At 44.4% G+C, this 20,571-nt stretch overlaps 1 protein-coding gene across 1 annotated transcript in view; it reads right to left on the reverse strand.

Annotated features, from left to right (window-relative positions):
- The window catches only part of GPC4 (glypican 4), a 110,526-nt gene that overhangs the window by 37,303 nt on the left and 52,652 nt on the right, over positions 1-20,571 (reverse strand). The window lies entirely within an intron of this gene.

Genomic DNA, 20,571 nt, shown 5'->3' on the forward strand with positions numbered 1-20,571 from the left:
AAGAGTTTGGCTCAAGTGCGCACACTCTCTGCTTCATTTCCACCCGTGAGGTTCCTGCAAAGGCCTAGGCATCATGTGTATCTGAAAAGTTTTACTAAACTGAAAACATAGAGGGGGGGCGGTGGCTGGCTGGCTCAATGGGTAGAGCATGCGACTCTTGATCTCAGGGTTGAGTTCAAGCCCCACGTTGGGGGTAGAGTTTACTTAAAGAAAAAAAAAAAACTAAAAACATCCGTTCTGTTATGGGAAGGTGAAAATAATAAAGCCACCTACAAAAGACAAAAACTTTTGATTCAGGAACATTGCTACACTACAGGAAAATTGGTGCTGCCAATAAACATTATCGTTCAATATCAACCAAAGTCTTTTTTTATATATATATATAAACTATTCAAGATTCTATGAGGCATAAGTTTTTCTAGCTTTTCTGAGTTTACATTCCAAGAGGGGGTACCTTAAGGAAGAATGATTTCTAAAATACATGACAGCCGAAAACTGAGCAAATACACCAGCGGTAGTTATACTGAGGAGAAGCAAAGGGATAAGTGGATTTCAAGGGGTTGTCGACCAAGAGGAAATAACGCGAGTTCACAGTGGACAATTTCAGGCTATGATAAGTCACAAAGGGTAATGGCAGGTGATCTTCAAACTTCAGGTTTTCTTGTCCGGCACCCTCTATGCAGTTGTTAGACACTGTGTGACCTTATGATACTGGGATGTGTAGCCACTCATCCCAATATAGACTAATGGCATCTGATAAATATAATCTTTATGTAGTGATATAGCCCTGAGAGTCAAGAGAAATGTCAAAGACGCCATCACTCCACAGCAGCTCAGACACACAGAGGATCTCCCTCCCCTATACCAACTAGGTTCTGCTTGTGGTTCAGACTGGATGGTGTGGAGGGCTTTTTTTTTTTTATGTTTATTTATTTTATGAGAGAGGGAGAGAGCACAGGTGCAGGTGAGGAGCAGAGAGAGATGGGGAGAGAGAGAATCCCAAGCAGGCTCTGCATCATCAGTGTGGAGCCCGATGTAGGGACCGTTTGTAACTCTGAGATCATGACCTGAGTCAAAAATCAAGAGTTGGACGCTTAACTGAATGAGCCACCCAGGTACCCCTGGAGGGCTTTTTTTTTTTAAATAGACCCCAAAGTTCACCCACACCTTGTTCCTTCAGCCACAGAACAAAAATGTGCTTTGCAGAGACCATAGCTCTTCCTCCTAATGACCAAGAGATGCGGTGTCATTGAAAACTAAACCCAAACAGGTACCACCCCTTGAGTTGCTCCACAAATCGGTGTGATCGAATTTTTACAGAGGTTTACAAGGATTCAGTGCCACTGTTCCTTCTGCTATTGCTGTCCATGTTCCATGTAAGATGAGGGGTCTGGAAAAAAAAATCAATATCTCAGGAACTCAGGAACTCAGGAACTGAGTATATTGAAGACATATGCACTTGTCAATGGTAAGTGTGTACAATAAATAAAGGGCCGTAGAATGATGAGCAGATCAAACAAGTAACGGGAAATGAACCGGACCGTGCGCTGGCCATTGCTGCTTCTTGGCTGCGTGTGCTTAGAAGTTAAGTCTTCACCTAAGACAGATGCCAATGTGGCCTCAGGGAGGTGGGGGATTTCAGATAAAATGGAGTTAAGGAACTTGATTTGACTAAACTAGGACTGTCAACTGCACGTATGCAAACAATTACATGATCATATATATTCCTGACCATTCTTCCTTCCTGGCAATTAACAAGCAGGGAGAATGTTACTGCCACACAAAAAGGGGTGTGCGGTATTAAAAGACTATTTAATAGAGAAGGCGGAAGGGAAACAATCTTCAAACAGCTTCCTCATCCAGAAACTGCTAAAAGTTCCTTTTGGCATTTTTGAAACCCTTGGTCAACAGATAAATCTAACAAAAAATGTGTGTGTTGCGGGGGTGGGGGGGTTGTGTATAAGAGTTTAGAAGCTTAGATCTCATTAGTCGAAGAAGAAGGTTGCTAAGGCTCAGTTTTCTGCAAACACCTTTGTTACAACCAAAAACAAAACTCCCTCTTTGCTGGCTTAACAAGTTCACAGCAGGCCTTTGGTGCTGAGACACATAATTAACAGAGAGATACCCAGTGGTCTCCAGGTTTCAGGGTTGAGGATTTCCCCCCAATATAGTCCCAACGTGTGAAATAATATGAAGACCCCCAACTAGTACAGTACTTGCTGTGGTCGCATTAAATAATCCATCACACTTACACCCCACATAGAAAATTAATTGGAATGCTCAGAATGAGAACTTAAGACACGCAGGGCTATATAAATGAATTATAATAAGGGAGCAGCTACTCTTTAAGACTGTCACAGGCTAAAATTCATCACACGCTGGTTTTCAAATGCATGCAAAGAGTCCATTGGGGTATGCACTGCATTTCCGAGGCCAAACAATTCATGAGTTTGGAAAACAATCTATGTTCACCGAATCTTAACAGGGTTCACATATATAATAAACAAAGGGGCCACTTATTGGAGGCCATCAAAATAAGCTGCTAAGTCCAAGGAAAACTACTCCTTTTTCCCAGCCCCAATGCAAGCAGGCAGGCAAGCAAACACACACACACACACACACACACACACACACACACACACACACACACACACCCAAAGCCAGAAAACTCAAAGAGACAGCAGGAAAGAATAATTTTCTACATTTAGGAAGGTGCTAGACATTGAGGGGTTTAAACTGACCCACAGGAATTTTGCATTGAGGAGACACCTTTCAAAAATGGGTAACAGCAATGAAAGTTACCGACAACCTGCTGAATGCACGCAGCACCGTTTCCACAGGTACATGTATACACTGGCACATCTAAAAGGCCCAGAGTGGCCCATGTACTCTGCCCACTTCACAGCCACCAGGGGCCCTCAGCAGGACTTTACGGAGACCTGTCTACAACAGAACACTGCAATACATATTTGTTCTGGCAATACCTAATAAGGAGTCCACTTTCATTTTAGAGAGGTCTTTCCAGGAAGACTTGGTCTAACAGTAAAAGGCTTGCCTTGGGTCAAGGATGACAACAGGATGGATACTTGGCTAATGCTCCTGCTGGCAAAGTGGTCTTGCCCTCTGTTGCAAAGCAGCCCCTCCAACAGGCCACTTATTCTGTCGGCATTTCTAAACAGCATTGCTTGAAAACGTAACGTGACGTTCTCGCCCGAAGCCCTGCCTGAGACACACGCGGTCCAACCCATACCTGGTGAATTAAATCCCAAGCTCAGTGCCATGACCAGTTCCTGCTGATGAGAAGTACGAGGAGGAAAAGGTGGGGGCAGTCTGGGTGCATTTGAAAACGGAATCAGAGCTCCACATTCTGGTCAGAACTTGACCGATGCATTTGATTTTTAAAACCTGCATACTTCTGGGGGCGCCTGGTCAGCTTAGTCGGAAGAGCATGCGACTCTTGAACTCTGGGTCCTCAGTCTGGGCCCCATGTTGGGCGGGGAGATTGCTTAAATAAATACTTTAAAAAAAAACGTGCATATTTCTACTTTAAGTGCCCAAAATGGTTCCTATTAAAAACCAGAGCACACGTATTATTTCAGAGACGTTGTTTGTCTGAGACATTCCTAAAATGCTGTGTCTGGATGAGAAATGCCTTTTCTTTCTGGAGATCTCCTTTCTAAACCTGGTGATCCCTTTCTCATTTAAGAAAGACGGAGCAACGCTCTCCTTGGGCTGAGAGAGCCGAGCACAGGGACAACAGGATCCAGTATGGGGCAGGCAGACAGCCACTGCAGGGAGGGGGGAGTGCTGAGCACGTGCCTTTTTTTCAAAGGGCCCTGGGTATTTCTGATACACACAATTCCATAAGAATTTTTACTTGAGGGGCTCCTGAGTGGCCCAGTCAGTTCAACATCTGATTTCGGCTCAGGTCATGATCTTGCAGTTTGTGAGTTCGAGTCCTGTCAGTGCAGAGACTGCTTTGGATCCTCTGTCTCCCTCCTCTCTGCCCCTCCCCAGCTCATGCTCTTTCGCTCTCTCTCTCTCTCTCTCTCTCTTTCTCTAAAAAAGGGATAAACATCTTAAAAAAAGAATACATTAAAAAAAGAATTATTACGTGAAAGGCTCAAGCAGTAGAACTACAGATGAGCTATGAATAGCTGTGAACCAGTTAATTGTAGTTTCCTCTCTTTCCCTAACTCAGCTTCCTCCGTCCATGACCCTTGGCTGCAGGTAGGGTTTTCTCCACGTATCTCTTCTGGTCCCTTAAAACTCCCCTGGCTGCTTTCGCTCCTTTACTCTCCCCGTACTGTTCTTTGTTGCTCTACCCCGTATCTTCTGACTGCACAGAATATGAACCTGAAGAGGGTTTTTGTTATATTTGTTGTACTTGTTTCGAGTTCCCTGTTCTTCATTTAAAAAGCAGGTAAGTTGAATGCTTTATGCTTTTCTAAGGAAGCACCTAAATTAAGTTGCTTTTTGTACACGGCCCTTGATTAGTTTTTTTCTTTGTGGGTCAGTGGCCTTCTAAAGAAAACAGGTCCCCTAGCCCTGTCCTTGGAGGCTCGGATGAGATTCAACGAAGCGTGCTTTCTAAAGCTTAACTCTATGTCATTAAAAACAAAACAAAACAAAAAAAAAATCACTCAAAAGAGCCAAACGTTTTTCAATCACACCAGCTCTATGTAATTTCTCTTTAGTCTTGATATCAATGGCTTAGTTTTCGAAGCTGAACAAAGACAATCACAATAAATTACTGCTCAGTCCTGCCGAGCATGTATTGGCTCCTTTTTGGAAGCGCTTCAAATCAATGGTTAAAGAAGTAGGCACTGCACATGAGGCATCTAGCCCGTGCTTTAACGGGACTCTGTGGCGAACAATCTGTGGAAGTGTGCTTTCTCGTTTTCCCTCATCGACCTTCCCCTCGCCAAAGGCTGGCTCTGATGTACAAACGGGGTGCAGCTCACGTCAGTGCATTTCGGCTGCTCCTACCCACCTTCCCGTAGAAAATGTTACACGTGGCGGTTAGTTCTCAGGCCAGCTCTCTGCTTATTTACTATCAGCTTGACTATTTTTAGCTATATCTTACAACCACTTTCTAGGTCTTTCTCGGAAAATACCTTTTGAAGTCCAACTAGATGCCAAGAAAACGTCTCTCCAGTGCTCACATATCCGGGCGGAACGGTGATAAAAGAATACCTGTAGTCACCACTAAGGTGTTAGCTTTCTGCACCTGCAGGAGATAAAGTAAGTCTCTCGTAATTAGTCCCCCAGAGTTCGAAAAGGAGGGAACAGCAGCCAGAAACCTTTAAGGGACACAGTGGCAGAGAACCCAGGCTTGCCTACACCAGCATGATTTGTAGGGCAGACATCCTCTGCACCCCAACGGATTTTACCAATAAAACAACCAAATGCTCTCGGTAAATAATAGACACACAAATTGCACCCTAAGGGGAAGGGCTGGCCGCCTTGAGAAGAACAGACTGGAAGGCCCTTTGCAAACTGCAAATGTAAGAGACTAGATAATCTTACATTGGTCTTTCCTGCAGAAACCGAGTGCCTCGCTTGGGTTTTGATGAAAACTTAGCGCTTTACAAGGGGTTTTTAGGAAGTGAATGTAAAAGGTTCCAAATATTTAACACTATTTGCACCTTTCATTCTGCGAGGCTAATGGCAGTCTAGGGATAAGAAGACTGATGTGGGGATTTCAGGAACTGGGTTTGAGTCTCAGCTGACATGATCCACTGTAGGCTCTTGGGAAGGCTCTTGAGCCTTAAAAAGCCCTTTGTAAACAAGGAAGCATTATGTCAATGTAAAAAGTGCCATGATCGGGGGACCTGGGTGGCTCAGTCGGTTGAGCATCTGACTTCTGCTCAGGTCATGATCTCGCAGTTCTTGAGTTTGAGCCCCACACTGGGCTCTCTGCTGTCAGCGTGGAGCCCACTTCAGAGCCTCCATCCCCCTCTCTTTCTGCCCCTCCCCTGCTTGCGTTCTCTTTCAAAACTAAACTTTTTTTTTTTAAGTGCAACAATGAAACAGAAAGGAAGAACATCAATTATGTCTTGATAAGCCACCGAAGTTCTCCATGAAGAGACTTTTCTGACCACTTGTACTAGCTGAGGGACAGGGGCCAGGAGGGCAAGCACCCTGTCTCCTCCGGCTAGATCAGGAAAATTTCTTATTCCAGCCTGGATTTTAGGGGAGTAAAGATGGCCAGAAAGGAGGTATTGAATGGCATGCATAAGTGACGGTTTAGTGATGACAACGAAGCACAGACCTCCTAAGGGCCATCAAAAGCAAAGTCCTGGGAGCTAAAGGAGGCCTGATGATGAAATAAAATGTATCCCGGATGGGATCCCGGAAGAAAAGAAAACGATACTGGGGGAGAACTAAGGAAATCACACAAAAACTTGCAGGTAAAGGTTTAGAGCAGTAGTGATTTTATTTTGTTTTATTTTATTTTTATTTATTAATTTTTAACATTTATTCATTTTTGAGAGAAAAAGAGCATGAGCCGGGAAGGGGCAGAGAGAGGGAGACACAGAATCTGAAACAGGCTCCAGGCTCTGAGCTGTCAGCACAGAGCCCGACGTCGGCCTCGAACTCACAAATTGTGAGATCCTGACCTGAGCCGAAGTCGGACGCTCAACCCACTGAGCCAACCAGGCGCCCCTATTTTATTATTTTTTTAACATTTATTTAGTATTATTTATTATTATTAAATAATATTATTATTAAATAATTATTTATTATTATTATTTTTGAGAGACAGAGACAGAGCACAAGTGGGGGCGGAGCAGAGAGAGCAGACACAGACTCCGAAGCAGGCTCCAGGCTCTGAGCTGTCAGCACAGAGCCCGATGTGGGGCTCGAACTCACGAACCGTGAGATCATGACCTGAGCCGAAGTCGGTCGCCCAACTGACTGAGCCACCCAGGCGCCCCAGGCTTATAGCAGTATTATTCATAGTAGCCAAATATCCATTGACAGGTGGATAAACAAAATGTGGTATATCCATATGATGGATCATTCAGCCGTAAGAAGGAAAGGTATGTGTTACTGCATGGCTGAATCTAAAGAAAATAAAAAAAAAATGAAATGAAATGAAATGAAATGAAATGAAATGAAATGAAATGAAATGAAATAAAATAAAATAAAATAAAAGCTAAATGAAAGAGCCAGTCACCAACGTCCACATACCGTAGGATCCCATTTATGTGAAATGTCCAGCATAGGCCAATTTACAGAGGCAGAAAGTGGATTCTTGGTTGTCTAGAGGAATGGGGAAGTAAGGGGAGGTTACAGCTAAAAGGCAGGGGATTTCTTTCTGGGATGATGAAAGTGTTCTAAAATTGATTTTGGTGATGAATCCACAATTTTGTGAGGGTATGAAAAGCCGTTGTACACTTTAAATGGGCGAATCATTTAGGATATGAACTATATCTCAATAAAAGGGTTAGTTAAAAAAAACTAAGGAAATCAGAAATCAGATAGGGACTACAGATAATACATCAACATTGGCTTATCAATTGTGACAATTTACCACCCTAATGTAAGATGTGAATTTCCTGTGCTATCACTATCCTCCCAACTTGTGTGAATCTGAAACTCTTCTGGGATAAACAAGTGTGTTGCTTCTTTTAAAAGCAAGCTTCAGTTCTCAAAGGGTGTGTATACGTATGGAGGGGCTTTCATCAGGTTTGTTTTTTTTTTCAACGTTTTTTATTTATTTTTGGGACAGAGAGAGACAGAGCATGAGCGGGGGAGGGTCAGAGAGAGAGAGGGAGACACAGAATCCGAAACAGGCTCCAGGCTCCGAGCCATCAGCCCAGAGCCCGACGCGGGGCTCGAACTCACGGACCACGAGATCGTGACCTGGCTGAAGTCGGACGCCTAACCGACTGCGCCACCCAGGCGCCCCTGGTTTTTAAAAAATATATAAATACTTGGTATAACTTTACTAATGGGAGCTACATTAAGCTGTTATTTGCTGTAAGTAATTTTCCTAATCCCTCAATTGCTACTTTACTCTTTTTCTAATTTTGATTTGTCCCCAAAGTAAAAACAATTCCTTGCCATTGGTCTTAAGAGTTACCAAAACAGTTTCCATCTACTTTCTAGAGCTAAATTCACGTAGCCACAAAGTGAGCTAAAAAGCAGGTTGCTGGATAACCCCGGGGCCTCCACGCTACCTGAGAACCCCAGGAGGAATATGCCACGTTCTGCTTCTTGGGAACAAAGAAAGAAAATCTCTAAAGGTTTTTAAGAATCCCAGGAGGGAGAGGGAACATACACATTAATCCAACCTCCCTTTGCGAAAAGGAATGGAACCGTGGCATAGGATATGCAGTGCACATGGAAAGCCTTAAGTCACTTGACCTAAGCCTTAATAATAAAGCACATCAATTATAGTCATTATGCAGATGTGGGATTTGAGATCACCTACCCATCAGTAGGAGAAATGCAGCTAGTTAGTATTTTGCACACCCGTGCCGAAACACTGCTCTGGAGGGCTTAAGACTGCCAATTATTTTTAGGTCCACTAATCCTGCAAGGTAGGCCAGAGAAGGCCAATCAGAAACACAGACATGTTGAAAATCAGTTGTATTAGGTTTTTCTAAGAATACCTTCCTGTGAGTGTAGCGGGAAGAGTTAGGGTTGCTGCTTTAAAGCTCCAGGCTTCATTCCCATGAGCTTGCAACAGCTTTCAAATCCACTCCAGAGAGAAATCAACAGGGTTTTTATTGCTCTTTAAATGATAAGCGAATTATGAACCAAAGTTTATGCCCGGCAACCTCAGAACCCGCTTTTCACTGCACCAAAGGTTTACTAAAGGAAGGCATATCAGCCAAAATGAGCGAGCGGCGTGAAACGCACACTCCGACCCGTGTCACCGCCACGTTAGAGCAGCCAGGGCACCTGCCTCTATTTTGCACATTTACAACCACTTTGTCCAAGGTCTAGGACCCAGCAGGAATACTACTGCTGGTGGGTATAACCCAAAACCCTTCAACAATTCGGAGGATCCAATGAAGGGTACCTAAGCAATCGGTGCAGATAAAGGCTCACAGGACTGCGGTGGAGACCTTTTGGGGGGTCGGCGAGGGGCAGGCTTCCCGGGCGTGTGCCTGGGCAGCATCATTTCAGAGTTTCTCTCAAATCCCAATTTCTAATCTTCATTGGGCTCATAATTTAACCGAATGCCTGGAGATACGGGATTCCAAATGCCTACGTTATATATTCAGCTACAAGCAACAAAATAGCCTAGAGAGGAATACCATCTATTGGCTGGGACACTTTTGTCTCTGGTGCCCAACAGTTACTTCTGGCACCTGTGAACTCAAACCACGCATCGCAAGCCCTGGTAGAGGAAGACCCTGGTGGGGTCATCTCTGAGACAGCTCATCGGGCCAGGCTTGGAGGGCCACAGGGATTCTCAGGGTGGGGAGACGCTGGCCGCCAGCACCTTGCTTTTTCTCTGCACACACCTAGCATGCACCAAGTCTTTTTTAAAAAAAAATTTTTTTTAACGTTTATTTATTTTTGAGAGAGAGAGAGACAGAGCATGAACGGGGGAGGGGCAGAGAGAGAGGGAGACGCAGAATCTGAAACAGGCTCCAGGCTCTGAGCGGTCAGCACAGAGCCTGACGCGGGGCTTGAACTCACAGACCGCGAGATGGTGACCTGAGCCGAAATCGGACGCTTAACCGACTGAGCCACCCAGGCGCCCCGCGTGCACCAAGTCTTAAGGGTTGCCCCTGTGAGCAGCCTCCGGCGGGCAGTCGCTTAAAACTAGAGAACAAGTGAATGAAGGAAACTATCCTCAGGAAAACAGGGCGTGACTTTCCTTATTATTTCTAAATAATCTCTGAAGAAACCCCCAGGGACCTCGTTTTCAGATAACCTGCCAAAGCCACTTAGGTTTCACAGCAAGATCAGAAAGGGTGAGCGGTGAAGTCCCGAGTTTATCACAGGCGTGGAAGAAAATGCAGTTGGTGGGTGGGGAAGCTCACAGACACTTGCTCTAAGACAAACATCAATGCCTTTCACTTCAGATACATTTCATGGGTCGAGGGGGTCGTGAACATTTTAAAAATTATCTTTGCTGTTTTCCTAATTGCTTTCAGCTGCGGTACCTAGGAACCCAAAACTCCTTAACTTCTTTTTTACACATTTTTTTTTAATTTTTTTTTAACATTTATTTATTTTTGAGACAGAGAGAGAGAGAGAGAGAGCATGAACAGTGGAGGGGCAGAGGAAGAGGGAGACACAGAATCTGAAACAGGCTCCAGGCTCTGAGCCGTCAGCACAGAGCCCGACGCGGGGCTGGAACCCACGGACCGCGAGATCATGACCTGAGCCGAAGTCGGCCGCTTAACCGACCGAGCCACCCAGGCGCCCCTCCGTAACTTCTTTTTACTCTGTCTCGCAGGATACACCTAAAATTCCTCTCCAAAATACCGTGTGAGACTAGGTTTTCAGTAAACCTGCTTTCTAGGAAAAGCATACCCCAAGAACAACATACTCATTAATCATGAGTCCTCCCAAAGATATTTTTTCCAAATGGCTATCTAGAAAGCATTTGCACTAAGTGATAGCAAAGTCAGCTGCTTCACATAAAGCAAATGATACTCTCACATCAGATTTCAAGCCACCCGAACCATTCTTTAAAACTCTAGTCAGGCATCAACGAAACGGCAGAGGAAAGAAACATTTGCATTTTCAATGCTTGTACTTCATTACGTCCCTTAAAATCCACTTCCACACGACTCTTGTTCAAGGTCTCAGTGAGTTACAGCTTACTCTAATACAGATCTGCATTGAAGGCCTCTTAATTAGAGTCCATTCCACGGAGACTAAGCTCCATGGACAGGAGCCACAGCTGAACAGGGGTTCATTGCTCTAACACGAGAGGAAAACTCCTGCACCTTAGCACAGGCATATGGAGAAGGGGCAGGGTCCCCCTGTGGCAAGGCTGAGTCTCTCCGACCCCCAAAACCAGCTCTTCTCCTCACCGGTTATCAAGCCCCCTAACACCCGGGCCTGCCACCTTTGGGGCATACACCCTAGAACGGATTCCTTTTTAGGGGGCTCTCTGCTATTTAGAAAACTTTTGTTAACGGTAAGGTTTTCAACGTATACTTCCAGTTCTAGGTCATGTAATGGAGCTTGAAGTGGAATCTGTCTCGGTCCTAATTTTGCACAGAATGCCACTGTTCATGTCGCTATCCAGAGGATTATCTATCTGTACCCTTTGCTTCCTTCCTCGAAGTCAACTGGAACAAACAGTCCCACAATTCTGTGGTGAAGCCAATTACTCCAAGGTTCCGGGGCTCGGTGAGCAAACTCACAAACAGCTTTTGGGAAGCAGATCACTTGCACTGGTTTCCCTTTGTCCACATAGATCTTTAGTTGCTTGAAGAGCACAAGGTCAGTCACTCGCCAAGCACAGAATTACTCTTATAGAAATGATGTTGCCTTTCCCAGAAGATGGAGTTTGCTGAAGTTTTCAGCGTTCCCACTCTTCATTACAGGTCCTCTCGGCTTACCTTTATAGGTGACGCACCCCGCGTCTGATTGGGATTTATCCTAATGGCAATCTATTAGCTCCTTGGCACCACTTGATCCCCCAATCTCACCTTTCAGAATCTTTCCTTTACGATCAGACCGGTTGATTAATTACATTTGATTTCTTCATTAGGATTAGAAAATCCAGTGTATTTATCACTTGAACTAGTTACTTCGATCGGTCCACCTCAAGAGATCATCTGGGAAGAGAACGCTGCCCCCAAATTTTCCCCAAGCCTAAATCAAAGAACCGTTCACGTTACCTAAACTAACCTTGGACCTGATTCAGCAACACACAAACACTAATGCAGTATTTACAAAGAGCCTCTTATGTGCCAGATGTCATCCATCAGTGCAGAAAATACAAAAGGCTTGGTCTCTACTCTCGAAAATTACAAGAGGCCCAGACACGGATTTTATTGTTGCTCTACATGCTTTTTCTTTCTCCCTCTTACTCTGTAATCTGAATTCCTCCAGCCTGTATCCCCTCAAATCTCCGAGGTCCTCTGATCTTCTCCTGGAACAACTCGAGTTCCAAAGACAGGAGAGCTTCTCACATTGGGCCTTCAAGAGATATGCTTTTGGAGGTGCCTCTGGACAAACTGGGGGAAAGAGTCACACCCTCAAATATCATTTATGTGCTGCCAGATACACTGGGTTCATTTTTTTAGTCATCCAAAACTACGGAAGATATGAGCTTGGACTCAAAGCAGAATCTCGTAACGAAGGAGATAAGCAAACTCCTTGGGGACCTACTTCTGCTGCCTGTCTTGGTCAACAAAGCAAAATCCACAGAGCAAAAACGTCTCGCACAGATGCTTCTGAGTTAATTTGGCTTGACACATCGGGTCACTAAACATTCCCATTTATTTTAAAAACCTGCACCTCTCAGACGATGTCAGGGTTTTGATTTTTTAAAGTGTCGAACTCTGGGGGCACCTGGGTGGCTCAGTCGGTTGGGCGTCCGACTTCAGCTCAGGTTGCGATCTCACCGTTCGGGAGTTCGAGCCCCGCGTCGGTCTCTGCGCTGACAGAGCCCGGAGCCTGCTTCAGAGTCTGTGTCTCCCTCTCTCTCTGCCCCTCCCCTGCTCATGATCTCCCTCAAAAATAAACAAACACTGAAAAAACTAAATAAATAGAGTATTAAACTCCGGTCACTTGAGGATGAGCTGCCCTAAACTTATGTTGCAACAGACAATCACTCCCTGGCATGGCTCCATACCATTTTTTGCAACTGAGGTCCCAGGAGAGGAGTTTTTGTGCCTTCGAGTGACCGTAATGACAAACCGCCAAGGAGTTGAGGTACTACAGAGCTCCTCTCTGCCCCACTAGGAGTAATCCCTGTTTGTTCTGGGCTCAGAAACTCTGATAAAAAGGTGCTTGAAGCGAAACGTAAGGTGCCATGCCGACTGCGTTCCACTTTACTCTCATTCCTTAAGGATCACACGGAGGGAAAAGTAAAGGCAGATCCTGGGCACTGCACTGAAGTATTAATGGGACTATTTATTTACGACACGAAAAGATTTACTTCCTTGCGGAAGAAGATGGGAGAGTGACCGCTACTTTGCCGGCAGGTGACGAGGAAAAGAAAGAAACCAGTCATTTGCTTTGCATTCAAGTCTCCACAGGCCCTATTCAATTTTCAATTCCTGACCATCCTCAGATACAGGCCTGCCAGATAAGAGGCCTCACTCATAGTTACCCCGGGGCCACGTAGATGTGAATGTTCCAGAAAAAAAAACTAGCGCACTGGAGGCGGCCTGGACCTCATTACTGCAGAACTATCAGATAACCAATAATGAAGGGCTGCCCGTTACCATTTTTGCTTTGGGTGGGGATGAAAGGAAAGAGGCCATTCTAGTTTGAGCCTCTAAGAAATGCAAGTTGCTGTCACAGGGCTGACACTGGGGTCACCGTAGAAGGGTGCTGTCCCAGGACCTAAGTAAGGGACGCAGCAGGGCTCTGGAAGCCTGGCCGAGAGTCAAGCTTGAGACGTATGTGTCAGCTTGCTCTGGGCCAGAGCAACTCGCCAAGTGGGTGCCTGTTTCCTCATTTCAATATCCGACTTGCCTTCCACACATCTTTCGGACCATGGGTCAACTGCTCGCTTGTAAAGCAATTACTGTAGTCAAATCTCAGCTCCCAAGGAAGTTCCAATCACTCCTTCGGTCCCAGGATGTGACCCACCATCACGGCCACAGGAGTGAGAGAGAAAAACCGGAAGAGCATTGGGTGAGGAAGACAGACCAGGAAGATAGCGCCGGAACCCAAGGCTGAGTAGAGGCGATCTGGCGCGAGGGCCTCAGGCCCCGTGGTAACTCTCATCGAGCAGAGGGACGTGTTTTCCTCTCTCGTTTCCGTTACACAGAGCCTGTAGATGGCACACCATTACCACGGCAATTACTGGCTGTCATTATGAAAAGTCTTTGATGTGATCGCAAAAATTATTAAAATGGCCCTTAGAAAAAGAAGGGCGATAAACATAGCCTCCTTTGTAAAATCCAAGGACCAGTTTCATACCAGGACTTTGTGCCAGAAAAGAGGTTGTCAGTGTAATATACCTGTTTCCAGCTTCTCCCCTTCAAGATGTCTTCTCCCACGTGGAGAACAAATAATGGTATGTGGTTCATGATCTATCTTTTTTTTTTTTAATTTTTTTTAACGTTTTATTTATTTTTGAGACAGAGAGAGACAGAGCATGAACGGGCGAGGGGCAGAGAGAGAGGGAGACCCAGAATCGGAAGCAGGCTCCAGGCTCTGAGCCATCAGCCCAGAGCTCGACGCGGGGCTCGAGCTCACGGTCCGCGAGATCGTGACCCGAGCTGAAGTCGGCCGCTTAACCGACTGAGCCACCCAGGCGCCCCATTCATGATCTATCTTAAGAGTATACTGACAGGTACCTCAAAGGAAAATACAAAAGTAAACTTCTCCTTGTGGACACATATGTATTTGCACAAGCTCCCAGTTTTTCCTCACCCCACAGTAACCAACAAGAGATCATTATCAGGGGCGCCTGGGTGGCTCAGTCGGTCGAGCGTCCAACTCTTGATTTCAGCTCACGTCATGAGCTCACAGTCATGGGATCAAGCCCTGGATGGGGCTCTGTGCTGAGTGTGGAGCCTGCTTGGGATTCTCTTTCCCTCTGCCCCCCTCCCCCATCATGCTCGCTCGCTCTCTCTAACAAATAAACTTAAAGAAAAGATCATTTTGAAAACGGCCACGTGGTGCCTGGCTGGCTCAGGGAAGCATATGATTCTCGATCTCAGAGTTGTGGGTTTGAGCTCCACGATGGGTGTAGAGATTACTTAAGAAAATAAAACAAATAAAACTAAAAACAGGAGATGCCTGGGGGAGCTCAGTCGGTTAAGCTTCCGACTTCAGCTCGGGTCATGATCTCACAGTTCGCGAGTTCAAGCCCCGCGTCGGGCTCTGTGCTGACAGCTCGGAGCCTGGAGCTGCTTCGGATTCTGTGTCTCCCTCTCTCAAAAATAAATAATAAACATTAAAATAAAAATAAATAGATAGATAGATAGATAGATAAATAAATAAATAAATAAATAAACAAACGGTCTTCGAGGATGAGAACAAATGATAACTCACATTAAATGTCGGTCTTGGTTTAAACAGAACATGTGGCAGTGCTGTACTTATCTGCTGGAATTAGTAAATACTGTAATGTACTTAAATGGGTATCGGTAACCAGAAACGTGAAAGAAAAGAGAAGAGCTCACTTTGTTCTCTCTCATAGGATCACAAACCGTGCAAGGTCACATTTTCTTTTCTTAATCCACCTAATCTTAGGTTTAAACTGAGTCGAGACAGCATAATCCCAAGTATATCCAATGTTACAGGGGCACATCCATGACCACAGCACACGATTTTAAATCATATTCTGGAAATGAGCTTCAATGTGGGGGGAACGGGGCCATTTCGAAAGCTTAAGTGAGTAAATGTCCAGCATCATAAGCCCGTCTTTTTTTTATAATTTTTTTTAATGTTTATTTATTTCTGAGACAGAGACAGAGCATGAGTGGGGGAGGAACAGAGAGAGAGAGAGAGAGACAGAACCCTAAGCAGGCTCCAGGCTCCGAGCTGTCAGCACAGAGCCCGACGTGGGGCTCAAACGTGAGATCATGACCTGAGCCAAAGTCGGTCGCTCAACCGACTGAGCCACCCAGGGGCCCCATAAGCCCTTCTTTTTGCAAATGAGAGACCTAAATTATAATGCCTCCGACCAGGCTAACAGGGAAAAATACTCTTGCTTTTGTTCATGGGTATTTCTAACATATGATCCCAGCCCAATATAAAGACACCAACTAACCTAACTCAAGTGTTTCCACTGTGACAAATTCAATCCTATAACAATGATACTACCACAATGAAATAAACTTGGAGAAGAACCACAGTTCAATCTCAAGTTTCATACACATGTTTGAGGAGGTGTTTGGCGGCACAAGCCTGGGCGTTCATTTGGCCTAATACCAGGTAGGTATGGGTTAAGTGTGGGGCATATTCACAAAAAGGCGTGGTTTCATTATCGCGAGATGAGCTTTCATGATTTCATGATCTGAGCAAACAGAAACACAAATTATGCCAGAGATTATGAAATGTGCCTGTATTTAAAAAAAAAAATCACTACGCATTTTGCTTATTGATGAAAACTTTTATGATAGCATTAACAAATTTGGTAGCCCTGGGAGAGCAGACAGAAGCCAAGCTTCTTTTTCACTACAAACCAAATGAAGAAAGTCACAACAAGGAGGCCACTCAATAAACAAAGGGAAAAGAAAAGCTTACCACACACATTACTTGCTCTGAGTCTCTGAGGCAGGCAGGCAGGCAGGCTCCATGTGACGAGGAAAGCGTAAGGACTTTTGAGTTCAACGGGCCTGAATTTGAACTCAAGTCTGTGCAACTTTGGGTCAGTCTCTTCACTTCAGAAACGACTTCACCTTCTCGAAATTCGGGGCAAAACTAGAACCTACCTAACAGAATCACTGGAAGCATGAAATGTATATGGTGCTTCACAGAAGAGTAGCTACCATGATAAATACTGACATCGGAAGATACTATACAGGGGGCACCTGGGTGGCTCCGCTGGTTGAGCGTCCGACTTTGGCTCAGGTCATGATCTCAGTGTTCATGAGTTCAAGCCTCACATGGGGCTCACTGCTGTTAGCACAGAGCCTGCTTCAGATCCTCTGTCCCCCTCTCTTCCTGCCCCTCCCCCATTCATCTCTCTGTCTCTCTCTCTCTCTCTCAATAATAAATAAAACATTAAAAAATAAAAAGAAGATACTATATATTCCTCAGAAGGGGATCAGCTGGAAGCTTCCTTTAATCGATGGAAGGGTGTTGTTTGTTGGTTACTGTTACTACTACTGCTCCTCATCTCAGGTAGCAAAATAAAGGTTGAGTCGTATGAAGCTGCCATTGTTCTAGGTCAAAAGGATCAAATACCAGCAACGTTTATATAGCCCGTCCTAATTATTTTGAGGCATCAACTTTCTATCAACATCCAAATATTTCTACATACAAACAAAGATCGTTCGCGTTCTAGAATTGCTGCACTCGTGAATACAATTCGGAAGAGTGACATAAGACGCTCCTATTTACTTACTTAAATACGCATCTTACTTTTTTAAAAAAATGTATGTGCCTGGAGTGTGCAGTATGTCGCTGCACTGCCCTGACAAAACGATCATTTCCTCCCTCGTGGCCAATCATTTTGCTGAGACAACACTGTGCTCTACCACAGAAAGGTGGATGATTCAGAAATTTAGAAGGTCGAAGGATAAACATATGTCAAAGAAAAACCAAAAAAGAAAAGAAAAAAGGAGAAAAAAAAAAAACCCCAGCGAACCCACCCTGAGATGAAGGGAGTTTGTTCCCTGTCACATCAAAGGAAGGGAGAACAAAGATGGAGATGACAGCTCCCTGCGCAATTGTGATGCATTCAAGTGCTGATTTTTTTGATGTTTCTGATGAGAGTATATTGACCTCAGATCGTCTGTCACTTTAGCACCTGATCACCTCCTTATGATCTATTTCTTAAATATTTCTGTCAAATACATCTTCCCCTACTAGGTTTTAGACGGGTACCATAGATTTCCCTCCATTATCCCCTTACAATTATGCAGAAGATTCACAGACATGAATAAGGAAAAGAAAATTCATCAACATAACGCTTAACCTGCCAAGATGTGTAGGCAAGGTTTGGAGATGAAAAATGAGGGCTTCCTGAACAAGTGTTTCTAGAAGAGTGTGTGGGAGGAGTGTGCAGGGAGGGAGGGAGGAACAGGTGCTCCCTGGCCTTGGTCCTGAGTAGTATATAGGACTCAGGGCACCAAGTAACTGGTTAAACATGTAACGGTGATCACAGCACTATTAAATTCCACAGCGTGATAAGAGAGGAAAAGAAAAGTTCCAAACCCATTAAATGTGTTTTTCCTATTTTTGGCTAAGAAGCTATGGCAAAACCAGGCATTTTGAGGGAGAAAGAAAGAGTTTGAAAAGTAAACAACATGCAAGACGCCTGGAGACTGGTTTAAAAATAGACAGAAAAACAAACCTTACCTATTGTTACTTCAGAGTAAGTGCTCCCAAGTACTTATGATTTCGAGAGGGCTGCAGAGAGAAGAGAAGCTTTAGTGTGGATAAAAAGCAGAGTGAAAAGAAGTGAAGGTATCTTTGATGAGATAAAGAGCTAGTCGAGACACAGAATAGAGAAAAGCCCATAAGGCACTGCAGGCTGGACACAAAATAACCACCAGGCAGGAGCAACTTGCAAGAGACTGCAAAGCCAACCGAGTAAGAGGCTTTCGTTCTATCACAGGGAGGAAGCCATGTAGAGCATCCAAGGGCCCACTTAATCACAGTCACAGGACTGAAAAAGGAGACGGTTGATGGACTGAATGAACTCTTTGTCTTCTAAAGAGATTCGCATTCCCGAACCCGAATGCTGAACTGGGCAGGTCAGAGGTACTAGATCAAATAGCGGTAAACATGGTGGTCTGCGTGCAATCAACAAACCAGGAATAGATAAACCACGGTGACCAGATGGCACCCACCAGCCAGTTGTGAAACTGTTTTGGCCAACATGTGTAGGCCATCTTTACAAACAGCGACTGGGCCCGAGAGACTGGTGCTTGTCAATGTGATTCCTATTCAGAGGAGGGGCTCCAGAAGGGACCCTGTGAAGTAGAAACCTGTAAGACTCATTTCCATATCAAGTGGGCTGGCAAACTTTACAATAAAGGTGAAATCGTGGCACGTTTACAAAAAGAAAGCCTATGAGGGAAGAGAAAGTCAAATATTTTGGCAAAGGAGACAGATCATGTTCATCTAATAAACCAGAGCTCAGGGAAAAATATGCGGTTCAATGAAGGGGACCCTGAAGATCAAATGTATAGGCGTGCTAAAAACACAACAGAAAACATTACCCTGTATCTATGCGGCGATGTACTGGCATTGACTCTTCAAAGATACAAAGGAGATAAGCAAAATTCAGAAGTTAGATAAAAAGATTGGGGCAATTATTTAAGGGATGTGGGAGAGACAACGGAAAATAAAGGTTCAATGTGGAAAGATGGGAATGCTATTTCTTTCAATCAAGCATATGGAGAGGCTTTAAAAGTGTTCTTTTTATAGTCTCCTGATATACTGAATTTATTCGATAAGCAATCCTAGAAGTATAGCAATGGATCACTTACACATTGCTTCAACTTTTGGAACAACCCAATAAGCAAGGGAAGCCTTGGTCTAACAAAAAGAAAGAAAAGGGGGGGGGGGGAGAATAAGAAAAAAAAAAACATTCAAAGTAAGTGAAATTTACTGTAAAATATTGGAGCCATCCTCTGAGACACATTTTGCACACAAATATCTCAGTTGCCTATTTAACCAACTCTGCTGTCTAATCTCTAGACAGTCAGTTCTGGCCTGGGTTAAAAAGGGCCCTGAGGACCGCATTAGCCCACCATTTCTCAAACGATTTTCACAATGATGACCCTGGGTCTGCCTTAATTGATTACGGTTTTTAATCTTCTGTTTCATAAGGCAAGGGAATAAATATTCCAGAAATATTTTCACCGAAATGTTTAGAACATTTTTCTAAGAACGTTGATATGTGAAAGGGTAATTATCTGGAAAAATCTCTTACTCAAAATATTTCCTTTTCAGATGAAGCAAGATAGCGAAGCTATTATTTTAAAGCCACAAGCGGTAAGGTCAACAGTCGGTACAGGACCCAACTCAAGAGCTTCACAAAAGTTCTACGTGTATTCAGAGAGCAGATCAACAGGGTGACTTATTAAGGAAAATTCGCTTGTTTTTGTATATATTTAGATACTTTGAATTTGTGTTCCAAAAAAGAACATTCATTTCCTTTCCACCTGACTGTGGTGTCCTTGCCAGAGACACAACTTGACCAGAGAACTGACCCATGGCGGCAAGGCTATTTTTCCTTTCAAAAGACATCCAGCAACAGATTCGTGTTACCAAAAACGTTAATCCCAGAAGACTCAGAAGAGAGGACTTAAGTCAATATGAAAATAAGGTTGATTTCTTCGAATGGGCTTATTTAATTCTTCAAACATGTCTGTTCCCATTTGGGAAGAGAGCCTCTGCTCATTGCACTCCACACCATTCTTTATTCCTCCCAAGACAACTTGGGCTTAGTGAAGGAAAAAGATCCAAAATATCCAAGGAGCAAACAAACAAAAATAAGATGCTTACGTAAAGCCAACTCTCAAACCACGTGCCTTAGGACAAGTCACTGTGCACACCAGAAAAGCACCATTTCTGGTCTTTGTTAAGAGAATGTATTAAGTGTGGGGCGCCTGGGCGGCTCACTGGGTCGAGCGTACGACTTCAGCTCAGGTCATGATCTCGCAGTGAGTCTGAGCCCCGCACTGGGCTCTGCGCTGACATTAGGGATTCTTTCTCCCCCTCTCTCTGCCTGTCCCCGACTCGCATGCGGGCACTCTCTCTTTCTCTGTCTCTGACTCT

The sequence above is a fragment of the Prionailurus viverrinus genome, chromosome X, assembly GCF_022837055.1.
Source record: "Prionailurus viverrinus isolate Anna chromosome X, UM_Priviv_1.0, whole genome shotgun sequence".
Taxonomy (NCBI): domain Eukaryota; kingdom Metazoa; phylum Chordata; class Mammalia; order Carnivora; family Felidae; genus Prionailurus; species Prionailurus viverrinus.